The following is a 23659-nucleotide window of genomic DNA, read 5'->3' as shown; positions in this document are numbered from 1 at the left end:
AAAACCATGCACCAGAATCCACTTCTTTCAACTCAGTAATACATTTTGGATGTGTACCTAGAGTTTAAAGCAGAAAAATCGGAACTTTTAGAATTTTCATTTTTTGACCAAAACGACAGCCCCGGGGGTTATAGAAATGTTGATATGGATGTGATTTTTTTTCTGACTTCGGTTTCAAAACCATGCACCAGAATCCACTTCTTTCAACTCAGTAATACATTTTGGATGTGTACCTAGAGTTTAAAGAAGAAAAATCGGAACTTTTAGAATTTTCATTTTTTGACCAAAACGACAGCCCCGGGGGTTATAGAAATGTTGATATGGATGTGATTTTTTTTTCTGACTGCGGTTTCAAAACCATGCACCAGAATCCACTTCTTACAACTCAGTAATACCTTTTTATGTGTACCTAGAGTTTAAAGCAGAAAAATCTGAACTTTTAGAATTTTCATTTTTTGACCAAAACGACTGCCCCGGGGGTTATAGAAATGTTGATATGGATGTGATTTTTTTTCTGACTGCGGTTTCAAAACCATGCACCAGAATCCACTTCTTTCAACTCAGTAATACATTTTGGATGTGTACCTAGAGTTTAAAGCAGAAAAATCGGAACTTTTAGAATTTTCATTTTTTGACCAAAACGACAGCCCCGGGGGTTATAAAAATGTTGATATGGATGTGATTTTTTTTCTGACTTCGGTTTCAAAACCATGCACCAGAATCCACTTCTTTCAACTCAGTAATACCTTTTTTATGTGTACCTAGAGTTTAAAGCAGAAAAATCAGAACTTTTAGAATTTTCATTTTTTGACCAAAACGACAGCCCCGGGGGTTATAGAAATGTTGATATGGATGTGATTTTTTTTCTGACTGCGGTTTCAAAACCATGCACCAGAATCCACTTCTTTCAACTCAGTAATACATTTTGGATGTGTACCTAGAGTTTAAAGCAGAAAAACAGGAACTTTTAGAATTTTCATTTTTTGACCAAAACGACAGCCCCGGGGGTTATAGAAATGTTGATATGGATGTGATTTTTTTTCTGACTGCGGTTTCAAAACCATGCACCAGAATCCACTTCTTTCAACTCAGTAATACATTTTGGATGTGTACCTAGAGTTTAAAGCAGAAAAATCGGAACTTTTAGAATTTTTATTTTTTGACCAAAACGACAGCCCCGGGGGTTATAGAAATGTTGATATGAATGTGATTTTTTTTCTGACTGCGGTTTCAAAACCATGCACCAGAATCCACTTCTTTCAACTCAGTAATACATTTTGGATGTGTACCTAGAGTTTAAAGCAGAAAAATCGGAACTTTTAGAATTTTCATTTTTTGACCAAAACGACAGCCCCGAGGGTTATAGAAATGTTGATATGGATGTGATTTTTTTTTCTGACTGCGGTTTCAAAACCATGCACCAGAATCCACTTCTTTCAACTCAGTAATACATTTTGGATGTGTACCTAGAGTTTAAAGCAGAAAAACAGGAACTTTTAGAATTTTCATTTTTTGACCAAAACGACAGCCCCGGGGGTTATAAAAATGTTGATATGGATGTGATTTTTTTTTTCTGACTGCGGTTTCAAAACCATGCACCAGAATCCACTTCTTTCAACTCAGTAATACATTTTGGATGTGTACCTAGAGTTTAAAGCAGAAAAACATTAACTTTTAGAATTTTCATTTTTTGACCAAAACGACAGCCCCGGGAGTTATAAAAATGTTGATATGGATGTGATTTTTTTTCTGACTGCGGTTTCAAAACCATGCACCAGAATCCACTTCTTACAACTCAGTAATACCTTTTTTATGTGTACCTAGAGTTTAAAACAGAAAAATCGGAACTTTTAGAATTTTCATTTTTTGACCAAAACGACAGCCCCGGGGGTTATAGAAATGTTGATATGGATGTGATTTTTTTTCTGACTGCGGTTTCAAAACCATGCACCAGAATCCACTTCTTTCAACTCAGTAATACATTTTGGATGTGTACCTAGAGTTTAAAGCAGAAAAATCGGAACTTTTAGAATTTTCATTTTTTGACCAAAACGACAGCCCCGGGGGTTATAGAAATGTTGATATGGATGTGATTTTTTTCTGACTGCGGTTTCAAAACCATGCACCAGAATCCACTTCTTTCAACTCAGTAATACATTTTGGATGTGTACCTAGAGTTTAAAGCAGAAAAATCGGAACTTTTAGAATTTTCATTTTTTGACCAAAACGACAGCCCCGGGGGTTATAGAAATGTTTATATGGATGTGATTTTTTTTCTAACTTCGGTTTCAAAACCATGCACCAGAATCCACTTCTTTCAACTCAGTAATACCTTTTTTATGTGTACCTAGAGTTTAAAGCAGAAAAATCGGTACTTTTAGAATTTTCATTTTTTGACCAAAACGACAGCCCCGGGGGTTATAGAAATGTTGATATGGATGTGATTTTTTTTCTGACTGCGGTTTCAAAACCATGCACCAGAATCCACTTCTTTCAACTCAGTAATACATTTTGGATGTGTACTTAGAGTTTAAAGCAGAAAAATCGGAACTTTTAGAATTTTCATTTTTTGACCAAAACGACAGCCCCGGGGGTTTTAGAAATGTTGATATCGATGTAATTTTTTTTCTGACTGCGGTTTCAAAACCATGCACCAGAATCCACTTCTTTCAACTCAGTAATACATTTTGGATGTGTACCTAGAGTTTAAAGCAGAAAAACAGGAACTTTTAGAATTTTCATTTTTTGACCAAAACGACAGCCCCGGGGGTTATAAAAATGTTGATATGGATGTGATTTTTTTTCTGACTGCGGTTTCAAAACCATGCACCAGAATCCACTTCTTTCAACTCAGTAATACATTTTGGATGTGTACCTAGAGTTTAAAGCAGAAAAACAGGAACTTTTAGAATTTTCATTTTTTGACCAAAACGAAAGCCCCGGGGGTTATAAAAATGTTGATATGGATGTGATTTTTTTTCTGACTGCGGTTTCAAAACCATGCACCAGAATCCACTTCTTACAACGCAGTAATACCTTTTTATGTGTACCTAGAGTTTAAAGCAGAAAAATCGGAACTTTTAGAATTTTCATTTTTTGACCAAAACGGAAGTCCCGGGGGTTATAGAAATGTTATTATGGATGTGATTTTTTTTCTGACTGTGGTTTCAAAACCATGCACCAGAATCCACTTCTTTCAACTCAGTAATACATTTTGGATGTGTACCTAGAGTTTAAAGCAGAAAAATCGGAACTTTTAGAATTTTCATTTTTTGACCAAAACGACAGCCCCGGGGGTTATAGAAATGTTGATATGGATGTGATTTTTTTTCTGACTGCGGTTTCAAAACCATGCACCAGAATCCACTTCTTTCAACTCAGTAATACATTTTGGATGTGTACCTAGAGTTTAAAGCAGAAAAATTGGAACTTTTAGAATTTTCATTTTTTGACCAAAACGACAGCCCAGGGGGTTATAGAAATGTTGATATGGATGTGATTTTTTTTCTTACTGCGGTTTCAAAACCATGCACCAGAATCCACTTCTTTCAACTCAGTAATACATTTTGGATGTGTACCTAGAGTTTAAAGCAGAAAAATCGGAACTTTTAGAATTTTCATTTTTTGACCAAAACGACAGCCCCGGGGGTTTTAGAAATGTTGATATCGATGTAATTTTTTTTCTGACTGCGGTTTCAAAACCATGCACCAGAATCCACTTCTTTCAACTCAGTAATACATTTTGGATGTGTACCTAGAGTTTAAAGCAGAAAAATTGGAACTTTTAGAATTTTCATTTTTTGACCAAAACGACAGCCCAGGGGGTTATAGAAATGTTGATATGGATGCGATTTTTTTTCTGACTGCGGTTTCAAAACCATGCACCAGAATCCACTTCTTTCAACTCAGTAATACATTTTGGATGTGTACCTAGAGTTTAAAGCAGAAAAATCGGAACTTTTAGAATTTTCATTTTTTGACCAAAACGACAGCCCCGGGGGTTATAGAAATGTTGATATCGATGTAATTTTTTTTCTGACTGCGGTTTCAAAACCATGCACCAGAATCCACTTCTTTCAACTCAGTAATACATTTTGGATGTGTACCTAGAGTTTAAAGCAGAAAAACAGGAACTTTTAGAATTTTCATTTTTTGACCAAAACGACAGCCCCGGGGGTTATAGAAATGTTGATATGGATGTGATTTTTTTTCTGACTGCGGTTTCAAAACCATGCACCAGAATCCACTTCTTTCAACTCAGTAATACATTTTGGATGTGTACCTAGAGTTTAAAGCAGAAAAATCGGAACTTTTAGAATTTTCATTTTTTGACCAAAACGACAGCCCCGGGGGTTATAGAAATGTTGATATGGATGTGATTTTTTTTCTGACTGCGGTTTCAAAACCATGCACCAGAATCCACTTCTTTCAACTCAGTAATACATTTTGGATGTGTACCTAGAGTTTAAAGCAGAAAAACAGGAACTTTTAGAATTTTCATTTTTTGACCAAAACGAAAGCCCCGGGGGTTATAAAAATGTTGATATGGATGTGATTTTTTTTCTGACTGCGGTTTCAAAACCATGCACCAGAATCCACTTCTTACAACTCAGTAATACCTTTTTATGTGTACCTAGAGTTTAAAGCAGAAAAATCGGAACTTTTAGAATTTTCATTTTTTGACCAAAACGGAAGCCCCGGGGGTTATAGAAATGTTATTATGGATGTGATTTTTTTTCTGACTGTGGTTTCAAAACCATGCACCAGAATCCACTTCTTTCAACTCAGTAATACATTTTGGATGTGTACCTAGAGTTTAAAGCAGAAAAATCAGAACTTTTAGAATTTTCATTTTTTGACCAAAACGACAGCCCCGGGGGTTATAGAAATGTTATTATGGATGTGATTTTTTTTCTGACTGTGGTTTCAAAACCATGCACCAGAATCCACTTCTTTCAACTCAGTAATACATTTTGGATGTGTACCTAGAGTTTAAAGCAGAAAAATAGGAACTTTTAGAATTTTCATTTTTTTGACCAAAACGACAGCCCCGGGGGTTATAGAAATGTTGATATGGATGTGATTTTTTTTCTGACTGCGGTTTCAAAACCATGCACCAGAATCCACTTCTTTCAACTCAGTAATACATTTGGGATGTGTACCTAGAGTTTAAAGCAGAAAAATCGGAACTTTTAGAATTTTCATTTTTTGACCAAAACGACAGCCCAGGGGGGTATAGAAATGTTGATATGGATGTGATTTTTTTTCTTACTGCGGTTTCAAAACCATGCACCAGAATCCACTTCTTTCAACTCAGTAATACATTTTGGATGTGTACCTAGAGTTTAAAGCAGAAAAATCTGAACTTTTAGAATTTTCATTTTTTGACCAAAACGACAGCCCCGGGAGTTATAGAAATGTTGATATGGATGTGATTTTTTTTCTGACTGCGGTTTCAAAACCATGCACCAGAATCCACTTCTTTCAACTCAGTAATACATTTTGGATGTGTACCTAGAGTTTAAAGCAGAAAAATTGGAACTTTTAGAATTTTCATTTTTTGACCAAAACGACAGCCCAGGGGGTTATAGAAATGTTGATATGGATGTGATTTTTTTTCTGACTGCGGTTTCAAAACCATGCACCAGAATCCACTTCTTTCAACTCAGTAATACATTTTGGATGTGTACCTAGAGTTTAAAGCAGAAAAATCGGAACTTTTAGAATTTTCATTTTTTGACCAAAACGACAGCCCCGGGGGTTATAGAAATGTTGATATGGATGCGATTTTTTTTCTGACTGCGGTTTCAAAACCATGCACCAGAATCCACTTCTTTCAACTCAGTAATACATTTTGGATGTGTACCTAGAGTTTAAAGCAGAAAAATCGGAACTTTTAGAATTTTCATTTTTTGACCAAAACGACAGCCCCGGGGGTTTTAGAAATGTTGATATCGATGTAATTTTTTTTCTGACTGCGGTTTCAAAACCATGCACCAGAATCCACTTCTTTCAACTCAGTAATACATTTTGGATGTGTACCCAGAGTTTAAAGCAGAAAAACAGGAACTTTTAGAATTTTCATTTTTTGACCAAAACGACAGCCCCGGGGGTTATAAAAATGTTGATATGGATGTGATTTTTTTTCTGACTGCGGTTTCAAAACCATGCACCAGAATCCACTTCTTTCAACTCAGTAATACATTTTGGATGTGTACCTAGAGTTTAAAGCAGAAAAATCGGAACTTTTAGAATTTTCATTTTTTGACCAAAACGACAGCCCCGGGGGTTATAGAAATGTTGATATGGATGTGATTTTTTTTCTGACTGCGGTTTCAAAACCATGCACCAGAATCCACTTCTTTCAACTCAGTAATACATTTTGGATGTGTACCTAGAGTTTAAAGCAGAAAAATTGGAACTTTTAGAATTTTCATTTTTTGACCAAAACGACAGCCCAGGGGGTTATAGAAATGTTGATATGGATGTGATTTTTTTTCTTACTGCGGTTTCAAAACCATGCACCAGAATCCACTTCTTTCAACTCAGTAATACATTTTGGATGTGTACCTAGAGTTTAAAGCAGAAAAATCGGAACTTTTAGAATTTTCATTTTTTGACCAAAACGACAGCCCCGGGGGTTTTAGAAATGTTGATATCGATGTAATTTTTTTTCTGACTGCGGTTTCAAAACCATGCACCAGAATCCACTTCTTTCAACTCAGTAATACATTTTGGATGTGTACCTAGAGTTTAAAGCAGAAAAACAGGAACTTTTAGAATTTTCATTTTTTGACCAAAACGACAGCCCCGGGGGTTATAGAAATGTTGATATGGATGTGATTTTTTTTCTGACTGCGGTTTCAAAACCATGCACCAGAATCCACTTCTTACAACTCAGTAATACCTTTTTATGTGTACCTAGAGTTTAAAGCAGAAAAATCGGAACTTTTAGAATTTTCATTTTTTGACCAAAACGGAAGCCCCGGGGGTTATAGAAATGTTATTATGGATGTGATTTTTTTTCTGACTGTGGTTTCAAAACCATGCACCAGAATCCACTTCTTTCAACTCAGTAATACATTTTGGATGTGTACCTAGAGTTTAAAGCAGAAAAATCTGAACTTTTAGAATTTTCATTTTTTGACCAAAACGACAGCCCCGGGGGTTATAGAAATGTTGATATGGATGTGATTTTTTTTCTGACTGCGGTTTCAAAACCATGCACCAGAATCCACTTCTTTCAACTCAGTAATACATTTGGGATGTGTACCTAGAGTTTAAAGCAGAAAAATCGGAACTTTTAGAATTTTCATTTTTTGACCAAAACGACAGCCCAGGGGGGTATAGAAATGTTGATATGGATGTGATTTTTTTTCTTACTGCGGTTTCAAAACCATGCACCAGAATCCACTTCTTTCAACTCAGTAATACATTTTGGATGTGTACCTAGAGTTTAAAGCAGAAAAATCTGAACTTTTAGAATTTTCATTTTTTGACCAAAACGACAGCCCCGGGGGTTATAGAAATGTTGATATGGATGTGATTTTTTTTCTGACTGCGGTTTCAAAACCATGCACCAGAATCCACTTCTTTCAACTCAGTAATACATTTTGGATGTGTACCTAGAGTTTAAAGCAGAAAAATTGGAACTTTTAGAATTTTCATTTTTTGACCAAAACGACAGCCCAGGGGGTTATAGAAATGTTGATATGGATGTGATTTTTTTTCTGACTGCGGTTTCAAAACCATGCACCAGAATCCACTTCTTTCAACTCAGTAATACATTTTGGATGTGTACCTAGAGTTTAAAGCAGAAAAATCGGAACTTTTAGAATTTTCATTTTTTGACCAAAACGACAGCCCCGGGGGTTATAGAAATGTTGATATGGATGTGATTTTTTTTCTGACTGCGGTTTCAAAACCATGCACCAGAATCCACTTCTTTCAACTCAGTAATCCATTTTGGATGAGCACCTAGAGTTTAAAGCAGAAAAATCGTAACTTTTAGCATTTTCATTTTTTGACCAAAACGACAGCCCCGGGGGTTATAGAAATGTTGATATGGATGTGATTTTTTTTCTAACTGTGGTTTCAAAACCATGCACCAGAATCCACTTCTTTCAACTCAGTAATCCATTTTGGATGTGTACCTAGAGTTTAAAGCAGAAAAATCGGAACTTTTAGAATTTTCATTTTTTGACCAAAACGACAGCCCAGGGGGTTATAAAAATGTTGATATGGATGTGATTTTTTTTCTGACTTCGGTTTCAAAACCATGCACCAAAATCCACTTCTTTCAACTCAGTAATACCTTTTTTATGTGTACCTAGAGTTTAAAGCAGAAAAATCGGAACTTTTAGAATTTTCATTTTTTGACCAAAACGACAGCCCCGGGGATTATAAAAATGTTGATATGGATGTGATTTTTTTTCTGACTTCGGTTTCAAACCCATGCACCAGAATCCACTTCTTTCAACTCAGTAATACATTTTGGATGTGTACCTAGAGTTTAAAGCAGAAAAACAGGAACTTTTAGAATTTTCATTTTTTGACCAAAACGACAGCCCCGGGGGTTATAAAAATGTTGATATGGATGTGATTTTTTTTCTGACTGCGGTTTCAAAACCATGCACCAGAATCCACTTCTTACAACTCAGTAATACCTTTTTTATGTATACCTAGAGTTTAAAGCAGAAAAACAGGAACTTTTAGAATTTTCATTTTTTGACCAAAACGAAAGCCCCGGGCAAGGGGTGATATATTAGAATGAGATTGCTGTGATCCTCTGTCACACATAACCAGTGTGAGAGGTGACAGCAGATGATTTGGGCCAAATTTACAGGGAGCCAAAAATTACAGGGACACAATACGGCCAGGGGTGATACATGAATAATTACAGGGACCCAATACGGCTAGGGGTGATACATGATTAATTACAGGGACACAATACGGCTAAGGGGTGATACATGATGGGTGAACACTGCTTAAGATACCAGGGAATGTTACTACTTATTTTGGGGTAAGAGCAGGAAATGGGCCTAATTCAGGTGTGTATGCAAATTCACTCACACATGCAAAATCACTCAACTGACTCAGTAAAGACAAGTTTGGGTAAAAGACAGTAATTTACTTTTCAAAAAAAGCATAGTAAAGAAGCATACATAACATTTAACTTGACACATGAAGTAGCATAAAATTGCAATTATTAAACATGACAGTCCATGGGGTTTTAATCGTCTTTATCTAAAAGAGTCAATGCATGTAATATGCGCTCAAAGGTGTTGTCCATACCCAGGCTCTTCCTCCACATAAACTCCTGGAGGTAGCTTTCCAGCAAATGTCTGGCCGTCCCCCGGTGGCGTTTATTGCGCCATTTCGCGGCCCCCCACATCCGCTCAATGTTTTGTGTGTGGACCCCTGTTGTGGGGTCCACAAAGTTATACCGGTGGTTCACTTTAGCGTGCTGGAAGCCTGCCGCCTACAGCTGCTCCGTATTGTAGGCCCTCCAGCAATCGCTATAGATGCTCGAGCCCGGCTCCACGTGCTCCACAATGGCAGCCAATAAAGTGGGGGCGTCCCAGGTGGCCACTTTCGTGGCAAAACACTGCCCGGTTTCCCGGCAGATGCCCCCAAACACCCACTGTTGGGGTAGCACACGGCCGACATGGGACTTCCGCCGGACGAACAGAGTCTCGTCGACCTCAACTATTTTGTCGGGCCCACCGATGCGCCGCTGGGGCTGAGCCATCAGGTCCATGAGGCACGCCTCCCTCATGTACTTGTTATACAGTACCGTTGTCTTGGGGGAGATGCCAAGGTGCAGCTCACAGAAGTCGCCGGTCGTCAACTCCTCGGCCCAGTTAAAAATGAAGCGGATGATGTTGACATAAGACATCCGGCAGCCAGGAATGAAGAGCCCCCGCGGAGACTAATCTTCTGCCGGCAGGCTTTCACGTGGCAGCGCCACATCCCCTCCTTCTCACTCAGCTTCATGGCATGGCCATTGCCGCAAGTAGCTTCCTTGGGCAACAGCTTATGCTCCTGGAGGAATCGGATAGCCTCCGCCTCCGTCTGAGGCAAGGAGTACATGGTCACTCCAGATCCAGATGCCATGGCCATGACAGGAACAGCAGCAGAATCACCAGCAGGCCGAATTAGCAGCAGGGCCTCAATCTCCAGCAGAAACAGCAGCACAGTCTCTGGAATCACGATGAGTCAGCAGCAGAATGAACAGCAGGGACACAGGAATCAGCAGCAGGCTCTCAGTAATCAGTAATAATCAGCTCCAAATCAATCAAAATGCAGAAATCTCTCTCTCTCAAACCACAGCTCCTCTCAACCAACAAACTACCCACAAAATGAAGCTCTTTTAAACTGTCACAGGGGGTCGGTCTCAGACAGGGGGATGTACCCTTTTGTGTTATTGTCCTATAAACATCTGTCACTATGCAGACACAGGGGGTCGGTCTCAGACAGGGGGATGGTGTTATTGTCCTGTAAACATCAGTACCTATGCAGACGGACCCAGTCAAGATGTAACTAGGCAGACTAAGGGTCATTCCACCTATTACAGATGTTATTATGCAGAATTAGGGTCATTCCAGGGTCATTCCAACCTATTACAGATGTGAGTGTGAGCGGGAAATCGCGTAATCGCGGTCATCGCGGTCATCTTGTACCGCACATAGCACCCGCGATGCCTCAATGACCGCGATTTTCAATGGGGCCGATGAAAAAGTTGAGGAATCAATGCCATCGCGGGCATCTTGTCCACCCAAATAACACCCGCGATGCCTCAATCACCGCGATTTTACATGGTGCCGAGGACAAAGTTGAGGCATCGCGGTCATCTTGGACCGCAAATAAAACCCGCGATGCCTCAATCACCGCGATGACCGCAATTTTCGGCCCGACAACCGCGATGAGCATCGTGGGCGCCGTTCTAGGTAAAGAGTACCATTTTTTCATGTGAATGTGAAAAGTTTTTCTGGTCCCATTTAAAAACCATGCACCAGAATCAACTTCTTTCAACTCAGTAATACATTTGGAGATGTGTACCTATAGTTTAAAGCAGAAAAACCGGAACTTTTGACATTTCCATTTTTTGGACAAAACACCCGGGGCTTAGAAATTTTTTCATGTGAATGTGAAAAGTTTTTCTGGTCCCATTTAAAAACCATGCACCAGAATCAACTTCTTTCAACTCCGTAATACATTTGGGATGTGTACCTAAAGTTTAAAGCAGAAAAACAGGAACTTTTGAAATTTTCATTTTTTGGACAAAACACCCAGGGCTTAAAATTTTTTTCATGTGAATGTGAAAAAAAATTCTGGTCCCATTTAAAAACCATGCACCAGAATCAACTTATTTCAACTCAGTAATACATTTGGGATGTGTGCCTATAGTTTGAAGCAGAGAAACAGGAACTTTAGAAATTTTAATTTTTTGGACAAGACACCCGGGGCTTACAAATTTTTTCATGTGAATGTGAAAAGTTTTTCTGGTCTCATTTAAAAACCATGCACCAGAATCAACTTCTTTCAACTCCATAATACATTTGGGATGTGTACCTATAGTTTAAGGCAGAAAAACAGGAACTTTTGAAATTTTCATTATTTGGACAAAACCCCCGGGGGGCTTAGAAATTTTTTCATGTGAATGTGAAAAGTTTTTCTGGTCCCATTTAAAAACCATGCACCAGAATCAACTTCTTTCAACTCAGTAATACCCCTTTCACATTGCAAAAACCTGCTTTCAACCCGTTTTTCTAAACGTGTCTTAAAACTGGTCAAAAGCCAGTTAAACCCCTTTCATATTGCATGATGTAAAGGTATATTGCAGTTTAAATACCGTTTTGTACCTTTCAGATTCAACCCGTTTCACCCATAGAAAGCCATAGAATGTATTTTCAAATGGTTTTTTTCCTGCTTGTGGGCAGGGATCAAGTGTGGTAATCATTTGTAGCAAATACCGTTTCTGAGCTGTTCAGACTGCAGGGAAAACGGCTCAGAAACGTGTAGGATCCTGCTTTTAACACGTGTCAAAATACCGGTTTTCTGTAACCGGTAAATTGACAATGTAGCTTTGACATTGCAGCTGGAACCGTTTTAAAGCACTAAAAAAACGGCAATATAGCGTGTTACAGCTGCAATGTGAAAGGGGTATGATACATTTGGGATGTGTACCTATAGTTTAAAGCAGAAAAACAGGAACTTTTGACATTTCCATTTTTTGGACAAAACACCCGGGGCTTAGAAATTTTTTCATGTGAATGTGAAAAGTTTTTCTGGTCCCATTTAAAAACCATGCACCAGAATCAACTTATTTCAACTCCGTAATACATTTGGAATGTGTACCTATAGTTTAAAGCAGAAAAACAGGAACTTTTAAAATTTTCATTTTTTGGACAAGACATCCGGGGCTTAGAAATTTTTTCATGTGAATGTGAAAAGTTTTTCTGGTCTCATTTAAAAACCATGCACCAGAATCAACTTCTTTCAACTCAGTAATACATTTGGGATGTGTGCCTATAGTTTAAAGCAGAAAAACAGGAACTTTTGAAATTTTCATTTTTTGGACAAAACACCCAGGGCTTAAAAAAAATTTCATGTGAATGTGAAAAAAATTTCTGGTCCCATTTAAAAACCATGCACCAGAATCAACTTATTTCAACTCAGTAATACATTTGGGATGTGTGCCTATAGTTTAAAGCAGAGAAACAGGAACTTTAGAAATTTTAATTTTTTGGACAAGACACCCGGGGCTAAGAAATTTTTTCATGTGAATGTGAAAAGTTTTTCTGGTCTCATTTAAAAACCATGCACCAGAATCAACTTCTTTCAACTCCGTAATACATTTGGGATGTGTACCTATAGTTTAAGGCAGAAAAACAGGAACTTTTGAAATTTTCATTATTTGGACAAAACCCCCGGGGCTTAGAAATTTTTTAATGTGAATGTGAAAAGTTTTTCTGGTCCCATTTAAAAACCATGCACCAGAATCAACTTAATTCAACTCCGTAATACATTTGGGATGTGTACCTATAGTTTAAAGCAGAAAATCAGGAACTTTTGATATTTTCATTTTTTGGACAAAACACTCAGGGCTTAGAAATTTTTTCATGTGAATGTGAAAAAAATTTCTGGTCCCATTTAAAAACCATAAACCAGAATCAACTTCTTTCAACTCCATAATACATTTGGGATGTGTACCTATAGTTTAAAGCAGAAAAACAGGAACTTTTGAAAAATTTTCATTTTTTAGACAAAACACCCAGGGCTTAGAAATTTTTTCATGTGAATGTGAAAAGTTTTTCTGGTCTCATTTAAAAACCATGCACCAGAATCAACTTCTTTCAACTCCGTAATACATTTGGGATGTGTACCTATAGTGTAAGGCAGAAAAACAGGAACTTTTGAAATTTAAATTTTTTGGACAAAACCCCCAGGGCTTAGAAATTTTTTCATGTGAATGTGAAATGTTTTTCTGGTCCCATTTAAAAACCATGCACCAGAATCAACTTCTTTCAACTCAGTAATACATTTGGGATGTGTACCTATAGTTTAAAGCAGAAAAACAGGAACTTTTGAAATTTTCATTTTTTGGACATTCATATGAATGTGAAAAGTTTTTCTGGTCCCATTTAAAAAACATGCACCAGAATCAACTTCTTTCAACTCCATAATACATTTGGGATGTGTACCTATAGTTTAAGGCAGAAAAACAGGAACTTTGAAATTTTCATTTTTTGGACAAAACACCCGGTGCTTAGAAATTTTTTCATGTGAATGTGAAAAGTTTTTCTGGTCCCATGTAAAAACCATGCACCAGAATAAATTTCTTTCAACTCCGTAATACATTTGGGAAGTGTACCTGTAGTTTAAAGCAGAAAAACAGGAACTTTTGAAATTTTCATTTTTTGGACAAAACCCCCGGGGCTTAGAAATGTTTTCATGTGAATGTGAAAAGTTTTTCTGGTCCCATTTAAAAACCATGCACCCGAATCAACTTCTTTCAACTCAGTAATACATTTGGGATGTGTACCTATAGTTTAAAGCAGCAAAACAGGAACTTTTGACATTTCCATTTTTTGGACAAAACACCCGGGGCTTAGAAATTTTTTCATGTGAATGTGAAAAGTTTTTCTGGTCCCATTTAAAAACCATGCACCAGAATCAACTTATTTCAACTCCGTACTACATTTGGGATGTGTACCTATAGTTTAAAGCAGAAAAACAGGAACTTTTGAAATTTTCATTTTTTGGACAAAACACCCAGGGCTTAGAAATTTTTTCATGTGAATGTGAAAAATTTTTCTGGTCCCATACAAAAACCATAAACCAGAATCAACTTCTTTCAACTCCATAATACATTTGGGATGTGTACCTGTAGTTTAAGGCAGAAGAACACGAACTTTAGAAATTTTCATTTTTTGGACAAGACACCCGGGGCTTAGAATTTTTTTCATGTGAATGTGAAAAGTTTTTCTGGTCTCATTTAAAAACCATGCACCAGAATCAACTTCTTTCAACTCTGTAATACATTTGGGATGTGTACCTATAGTGTAAGGCAGAAAAACAGGAACTTTTGAAATTTTCATTTTTTGGACAAAACACCCAGGGCTTAGAAATTTTTTCATGTGAATGTGAAAAGTTTTTCTGGTCCCATTTAAAAACCATGCACCAGAATTAACTTCTTTCAACTCAGTAATACATTTGGGATGTGTACCTATAGTTTAAAGCAGAAAAACAGGAACTTTAGAAATTTTAATTTTTTGGACAAGACACCCGGGGCTAAGAAATTTTTTCATGTGAATGTGAAAAGTTTTTCTGGTCTCATTTAAAAACCATGCACCAGAATCAACTTCTTTCAACTCCGTAATACATTTGGGATGTGTACCTATAGTTTAAGGCAGAAAAACAGGAACTTTTGAAATTTTCATTATTTGGACAAAACACAAGGGGGTATGAAATGTTGGTACTTGTGTAATATCTGGGCACCCGATTTTATGATTGTATACCTCAACTCAAGGCATACAATCAGATGCGATGCGACCCGATTTTTCGGCAAAATTGCATCGCATTACATGCAACTAAATTGCATGCGATGTGATCGATGCGATTTTCCATAGGATTCAATGTTAAATGGTCCTGTTCATTCCCCAACTATCCAAGTGGGCATGGAGTTGATTTTATATAGCGTGGCAAGCGCAGCGAGCCCCGCGAGGGGATGCAGATTACTTAAAATGTATTCCGCGTCCCCTTGCGGGTTTCGCTGTCCTTGAAATCTTTTTCTGGTCCCATTTAAAAACCATGCAACAGAATCAACTTCTTTCAACTCCATAATACTGTCACAACATTCAGTTATTGTATTGTTTCTTACCTGGTTGTGGCTTCTCCTGTCTGTTCAGCCTGCTCCATGCTGCAAGGAAGTTTTGTGTGGCCTGAGCTTTGCTAATTACAGCACCTGGAGGAGTCCTTGCTGCTGACAAGCTCTGTATATCTGAACTGTGCTGTGAGATCGGAGCTCAGCTAATTAGTTACACCTGGGTAACTCTCTGCTGCAGGAGAGTTCAGTGTAAACTGAGCATGCTCAGCCCATTGATTAGTTCACCTGTGGGTTCCCTGTGCTTCCTATAAAGGGCAGCCTCTGGGAGACAGAAGCTGCCAGAGTATAGGTTCACACCAGCTCCAGCGTTCCAGTGCCTTGTACTATTCCAGACTTCTGATTATTGCATCTGACCTCGGCTTGTTCCTGACCATTATCCTGCCTGATCCTCGTGTACTGTACCCAGTGTTTACCAGTGTATGATTCCGGCTATTCTCCTGACTATTCTCCTGCCTGCTCCTTGTGTACTACATCCGTGACATCCTGTGTATGACCTTGGCTAGTTCTGTTACCATTCTCCTGCCTGCTCCCTGTGTGCTGCATTCCTTGGTACCGTATCTACTCACCTGTTACTGACCCGGCTTGACGACCACGCTCCATATTCCACAAGCTACCACCACTCATACGGGGAACCTGACCAGGGGGCCGCAACCGACGTGTCGGGTGCCGCAGAAGCCCATATCCGGCTTGGAGGGGTCACTGGCAGAAAACCCCCGGCACGGTTAGACTCCGCGCCCCTGTGTCAGGTCTAGCCAATCCCCGAGTGGTAGTGCACCCCAAGTTTGTGACAAATACATTTGGGATGTGTACCTATAGTTTAAAGCAGAAAAACAGGAACTTTTGAAATATTCATTTTTTGGACAAAACCTGTTCATATGAAAATGTTCATATGAATGTGAAATGTGCTAGTGGGGAAACCCATATTAGGATACAGCTCTAACTGCCTTTCTCCTACCACCAAAAATCTAGATGCTACATAAAGTATTGTGACTCTAGACCTGGGGTAGCCAACTCCAGTCCTCGAGAGCTACCAACAGTTAATGTTTTCCAGATCTCCTCATAGATTCCCAAGTGAAGTAATAAGCTCCACCTGTGGATCTTTTAAAATGTGTCAGTGAGTAACGAGTGCACATTTGCAGCAGCTAGGTTGTCTGGAAAATGTGAACTGTTGGTAGCTCTTGAGGACTGGAGTTGGCTACCACTGCTCTGGACCCTTGATGGCTAACCTTGACACTCCAGCTGTTGTTGAACTACACATCCCAGCATGCTCTGCATCAGATTTAGCATGGCCAAGTAGCAAAACTGAAGCAGAGCATGCTGGGATGTGTATTTCAACAACAGCTGGAGTGTCAAGGTTATCCATCAAGGCTCTAGACCATAAAAGCAGGATATTGTGAGAATAGTCCAACTTTTCATAGAGTTTGGAGACAATATGGGGGTATTCAATGTTGGGTCATGAAGGTCAGTCTGGCCCGACAGCCATGACCCTGTTCTGTTCTCGGTCTGCTTGACCGAGAATTTGCAGGTGGGATTCAATGTCCCGCCTGCCGCAGGACGAGAAGTGGGCATGGCCACGAGAAGCGTCCGGGAATCTGGCGAGCTGCGGCCCGGAGCTTGTCATGTCCTGGCCGTTCTTGGCAGACTTAGCCGGACTGCTTGTGAAGTCAGGCCCATTTTGCTGAGATCCACTGTTCAATGTTGTCAGGGAAGACTTAATTGAATAGGGCCCCTATCCCCCTATATCCATTAAATATCTGTGGAAACATATACAGCCAAAAAGACAGTGCACACCTGAAAAATCTTTTTATACATTTTTTATTCAATTTTGTATGGTTTTTTTTTCTTGCTTTTTTTTTTCAAATGATTTGCACATTGTTTGTGTAGGAAAATAAATGTGTACATTTTAAATGTATGAAAAATGTATCTTACATGTTTGAGCTAGTGAATAGATTTGCTACAAATGTTTCGAAAATAGAATAAATAAATCCATTTTATAAAGTCTACTTGCTCCCAATGCAGTGCTTCATTTTCTCTTTAAAAAAAACTTGTTGCATCCTGTTACGGACCTGCTTAAGCTTACATCTGTCAGCAGCTGAACTGGGGTTATATGATAGTTAGTGGTGTAGCTACTGTGCCCGGAGCAAGAGCTTGTTTCGCCTAACATTATACCACAAACCATAATGCCCATTGCACATTTTAGCAAACTTTGTCATACCCATTACACATAAAGTCAAATGCCGTAATGCCAATTACACATAAGGCCACACATGATGCCCATTATATACTATATAGCAAACTGTAATGCCATTACATGCTATATAACAAAGCGTAATGCCCTTTACATACTATATAACAAACCGTAATGCCCATTACACATCTGACACATAAGTGCCACTACCTCCATGCTCATTGCTAGGAGCTTAATGCTTGATGCCAAGGGGCTTCATGCTCAATGCCAAGAGGGACGGAAATAGCTCTTTGCCAAGGGGGACTAAATTTGCTCATTGCCAAGGGGGCCCCCACCCGCTTCCCCTCCCCCCCCTGCTCTTCCTGGCTGAGCTGCCTCTGTCCGCAGCTATTTTCAATTAAGTCTCCAGCCGGACCGCTAGCCAATAGGCACTATTGGCTAGCGGTCCAGTAGGAGACTTAATAGCTGCGGACAGGGCAGCTGAGCTCAGCCGCTCAGCCGGGCAGAGCAGGGAGCGGGCGGGGGCGGGAGTGGGGGAAAGGGCAGCACAGCTCTGGCACCCTTTGATGTCTCGGCACCCAGAGCTCGTGCTCCACCGACTCCGCTGTCCCTATACCCCTGATGATGGTGGGCAACAAGTTTAGTACTTAAACAATGATGAGTCTATCCCGAACCTGACATGTGATGACACAACTTTATGGATCTGTGTTCAAGCTCTTTACTAGAGCTCAATTGTAACTGGGCTTCCTACTGGTATTTGGAACACTAACTGCATGTCTTAAGGAGTTTTATTTGGTTTTCTGTTCCTTTATGTGAATTGTCCCAAATGAGATGGGTGGAACGAAGCAGAGAAGTTTGACCTATAACTGCAGCCTGACTCCCTGTGTGCTTCCATTCCAACTGGTAGGGTGGCGGGGGTTACATACAGAGCAACCCAGCTAGTGGACTGTTGGACACAACCTTCACTTATTTGCAGCAGTGGGGTTTAGCTCAAACACCTGATCTGTGAAAGTACCGGGTTGCAGTTCAGATGCCATGCATGTAATTGCGGTTCCCTTAGTTGTGTAGATTGCCAGCACTGCCACTATAAGTACAGTACCCCAGCTTTTTTTTCTTTCCATTTATTTCCACAAATGAACATCTATACTGTGTTCCATCTATATATGGGGTGCAGGCAGGCTCCTACACTTCTATGGTTTTGACAGCAATTATGGCAGATTTGCATCTGATTAAGGCATATCACAAGGGAGTGCCTACCCACAATGAGCTGCCTTTCACTGTAACTTAATGAAGTCAAAACTCCCATCACAGTAAATGACCACATCTTGTATAATCAAATTCTCCCATAAATGATAAGTTGCTTGAATAATTTGATGTTTTGTTCTAGGATTTGGTTACTCACAGAAGAGGACTTCCCTACGGAGTCAGGGCCATCTTAACAGCAGTGTGGGACCCTGGGCAAAACAATGCACTGGGGCCCTTACCCATTCTCCCCTCCTAGGGGTGGGGGGTGCTATCAGCAGCAGCTTTGATGTCCCACGGGTGGCAGGGGGTGCTCTATCTTCCACTCAACATGTAGGACCTGGAGCAGTAACTTCTGCTAATTACTCCTTTACTGCACAGGTGGTGGGAGGGTGAACACTAACGTGTGGAAGGGGCACTGAGCTGAATGAAGGGTCCCTTGTAAATGACTTCCAGGGAGCTAGGGGGTGTTTTATACGCAGGGGAGGGTTGGATAATGGAGTGGGCTTAATATTCGTCATTTTCCCATGGAAGTGCAGCTTGGACTGCAAATATCGCCATTATTTGGAAATAGATTTCTTAGCCTTTAATAGTATAAAAACCTTTCAACTTTCCGGAGGTGCTGGGGATTTGGGGATCAGAGATCAGGAGCCAGAGCAATCCATTGACAGAAATATAAAACTGTACACCAGACGTTTGGAGCTGAAGCAGGGACCGGCTGCTGGACGGCTGATATCTCTGGTTCTTGGCATGATAGAGACAAACTGCTAGTGTCAGAAAAACTAAGTCAGAGAGAACCTGAGAAATATCACTGGGAATTGCAATTAACAGGTCGGATGTGGACTGCTGCTTTGAAGTTGGATATCTCCAGTTCCACAGAGCCGATTTTCAAAATTCTGGTATTCCTGGAAAAAGAGGATCGTCAGCTATCAGAATAGGGCCCTTATACACCTGGGCCCCTGGGCAAGTGCCCATTAAGCCCATATGAAAAGACGGCCCTGTACGGACTAGCTGACTGCTATATGACTGGACCTCCCATCATAACCCCAGGTATGTGCAGCCTGTCCTAGCTTTGTGTAGTCACATTGATTCATCATACAGTCTGGAATGACTGGGGTTAGACCTGCTTACGCCTACTTATGCCTGCATTTTTCCACTGCACTGGTTACATAATGGCCAGTATCATGTTTAGTACTTGAACAATGATGAGTCTATCTCAAACCTGACTTGTGATGACACAACTTTATGGATCTGACTGCTGAATTCAAGCTCTTCGAGCTCAATTGAAACAGGACCTTCTGCCAGTATGTGGGACAATACACCGCATCTAAAAAAAATGTCATTGGTTTTCTGTTACTTTACATGAGTTGTAACAAATATGAGACTGCTAGATCCAAGCAGAACAATTTGGTCTATAACTGATGCCTGACTTCCTCTGTGCTTACTGGCCAACTGATCTGTAAAAGTAGCAGGTTGCAGTTCAAAAGCCCTGCCATGCATCAAATAGCCATCCCATTCCACCTAGTAATCATGCAGTGCCAGCAGTTCCCCCTATGCAGATTAAAAGGATGTACACATGGTGAGATTTGGCCCAGCGGTTTTGACTAGCCAGATTCGCATTGTACACTGCGGGTGATGGCATTACATGGCGTCACTATTGCCTGGCAAAAAACAGGGCAGGCAGGTCAAGTTTGACACACTACTTGGCCTATGGCCAATTCACAGTCAGTCACTTAGTGTACTAAGCCAAAATGGACAAGCTGTGTACAAGCAGCACAATAGTCAAACGTGTCTAGCAAGAATAGCCAGAATTTGTGTACTGTACACTGGGCAATGTCAATGTGCAGTGTCACGATTGCCTGGCCAAATAGACTGTGCACTACTGCAACTTCTCTGGGACTGTACATCGGAATCAGAGGTTAAACAAATGCAATTTGGACCCTTTTCATCAGATTTCTTGGCCCAATGTCTCAAAATCGGATGAAAAGGGCCAAAATCACACTAGTGTATGAGCACAAATTTACTGTGTGAAGCTATGGCGAAATCAGCCTTCTCAATCACCCATAAGCTAAACCAAAATCGCCTTAATCAATATTGTGTAGCCTGCTGTGTGTACACCCCTTTAGTCATAATTGCTTTGTTAAAATTGCACTACGCTTATGTCGTAGACCAGTCAAACTAGTAACCATAGAAATTAATTCTAACACGGGTACAAGACACAAGCTGTGTTTTGGAATTAGTAATCTGTATGTTACTGTAGGTGCTGGGAATATCAAGGTTCTGGACTCTAGTGCAAATTATGTTTATTCTCATGGGGTGCTGGACAGGGTCCCGACAGTCCCGACGTCGGGATCCCGACTGTTAAAATACCGACGGCCGGGTTCCCGACGGCCGTCGGCTATTTTCCCTCGTGGGGGTCCACGACCCCCATAGAGGGAGAATAGAATAGGTGGCGAGCATAGCTCGCCACTGTGCCGGCATAGCTCGCCACTGTGCCGGCAGTGTGACGAGCGCAGCGTGGCGAGCGCAGCGTGGCGAGCGCAGCGAGCCTGCAAGGGGATTTGTTGTGCTGGCCACGCTGTCTGAGACCAGGCAGTCGGGATCCTGACGTCGGGATAATGACTGTCGGGATCCCGACTGTCGCTGAATCATACCACACCCATTTTCACGATGGTCTTCCAAGCCTCAATGGAGACTCTGACGATAATGCCAAATGGATTTGCTGATGCTACATAAACATCTAGACTTGTGCTGTAGGTTAGTGTCCTCTGTTCTGTGAGTGATCTCCATTATGTTTCTTTATAGTGTCTACAGAGTGATGCTTTGCACTTCAGAGGACAGGAGCCGCTGCCTTGTTGGGTATGTTGACATGAGGGTCTTGTCAACATAAGTGACTAAATCAGGCTGAAACTATTTCAAATGTCCGCAAATATTACTGATCCTAGTGAGTTCATTTACAAATCCACCCCCCCCCTCCTTCCCCAGCATTCCTAGTGTCAGATTCCTCAGACACCTATCTCTGACATTGGTAAAGTAGATTTCGGCCCTAAGGAACAATAAATGGATGGAACTGCTGTCATCCATTTTGCCAGCAATACATTTCTGGCTAGCAAGTGACTCACATGCTCCCACTTCCATTGCCACAAATGAGGCACGTGAGCATCGCAGACACACACAATACAATCTCCAGTGCGCCTTGGCGAGCCGGATGGATAGAGCGGTTCCATCTGTATAATTTGTAACTTGTTCTATGTGCTTGAAATTACTATGTTTATACAACAAGCTACAATGCTCTGATTAAATATGTTGATACTGTAGACATTGCTGGGAAACTTTCACTATTTGCACATTTAAATGGACATTGATATTTAACTGCAATCACAATATTAAGAAATATCTTGTCAGAAAGAGTGGACTAGAATAAGGGCCTCAGTTCCTGCCGGAGCCTGCAGAAAAATAGCCCTGCTCAGAGTGAAATATTTAAAAGATAGATAAGTGTGATAAAGAATGAAAAGAAATGTGTACAATAAATTTAAAATGAGAAGAAAAGGATGAACGTGTGTGTGTGTGTGTGTGTGTGTGTGTGTGTGTGTGTGTCAGCTTATTTCACAGTTCTTGGCTTCAATTTGCCTTTATTATAAGTTGCTACTTTCTGCTGCTAATATGCTACAATTTAGGGGACTATGTAAAAACCGGACCCGGACTAGACTCCGGACCACCGGACAGGACATCACAATCTGCAGTCCGGAGCTTGTAGGGTCCGGTCGGTGTCCTGTCCAGGAGGGGTCTTGTCCGGGGGGTCCCTGTGATAGCTATCCCCAAGGTCATGGGGGAGGGGAGATTACAGCTTCCCAGTGTGGTTCGGACCGTCCGGTTTTTGCTACATGCCCGGACCATACAGGGAGGCTTTATTCTCCCCCTCCTCCTCTACCTGGTGACAGGTGTCACAGGCAGCCCCCCGGACAGGACACCCCCGGACCGGAGGGTACAAGCTCCAAAATGCAGAGTTTGATGTCCGGTCCGGCGGTCCGGGGGTTTTGTCCTGGTCCGGTTTTCACCCATACCCACAATTTAGCCAGCAGTTATGTTACCACTGGAGTTTATAGTATTTAGTCATTATTAAAGAGGCTTTCACTGTGGCAGTTCTTATATGCTTGGGATTGCTCTTATTATATGTATGTATTATATGTATGTTTCTTTTAATATGTATGTTTACAGAGGGACACTGACACTGGGATATATTAAAAAACATACATATAATAAGCATAGGAATTACTGGCTAATGGCTGGTCTCACCTGGTTATACCTGAACGATGATGAGTCTATCTCGAACCTGACTTGTGATGACACACTATTATGGATCTGACTGCTGAGTTCTGTTCCCCTCCTGTATTACTGACACTCAGACAATGGTGAATATTGGACTGAAATGTTCTTTATCTTGCAGTATGCTGGCCCGCAAACATGGAAAAGAAGCTGACTGGTAAGTTGTGACCTATTAACCCATGTGTCATTGTTTGACTTCTGTATGAGAACATTTACACGTTCTGAGACAGGCTAGGCCACTTGCAGTACACAATGCAGTCCCTACAGACCTAACAATATCCTCTTTCTTTCTGCAGGGAAACGCAAACTGGATGGAGCAGGAGCTGCGATGTGTTCATCTGCTAGGAAGATGTGTTACTATTTTGTGACAATTACAATAAAAGTTTTTAGAAAATGAACTGGCGTTGGCCTGTGTATTGGGGTGAACAACATTCAACATCTGGTCTTAGCATGATGCTGGGAATTAACATGGTGACATGTTGGATGAATGTTCCAGTCCCACAAGGTGTTGC

General features: G+C 40.4%; 3 non-coding genes across 3 annotated transcripts; all 3 read left to right on the top strand.

Annotated features, from left to right (window-relative positions):
- The first annotated feature begins 20018 nt into the window (after nt 1-20018).
- LOC146044513 (small nucleolar RNA SNORD50) lies at nt 20019-20086 on the top strand. The gene has a single exon (XR_014464950.1). It is a non-coding gene; the product is annotated as a small nucleolar RNA SNORD50 (small nucleolar RNA).
- Nucleotides 20087-21468: 1382 nt separating this feature from the next.
- LOC146044505 (small nucleolar RNA SNORD35) lies at nt 21469-21556 on the top strand. The gene has a single exon (XR_014464941.1). It is a non-coding gene; the product is annotated as a small nucleolar RNA SNORD35 (small nucleolar RNA).
- Nucleotides 21557-23129: 1573 nt separating this feature from the next.
- LOC146044512 (small nucleolar RNA SNORD50) lies at nt 23130-23197 on the top strand. The gene has a single exon (XR_014464949.1). It is a non-coding gene; the product is annotated as a small nucleolar RNA SNORD50 (small nucleolar RNA).
- Nucleotides 23198-23659: the final 462 nt, after the last annotated feature.

The sequence above is a fragment of the Crinia signifera genome, chromosome 19, assembly GCF_055691185.1.
Source record: "Crinia signifera chromosome 19, ASM5569118v1, whole genome shotgun sequence".
NCBI classification, from domain to species: Eukaryota; Metazoa; Chordata; class Amphibia; order Anura; family Myobatrachidae; genus Crinia; species Crinia signifera.
This window is presented reverse-complemented; position numbering and strand designations above follow the sequence as displayed.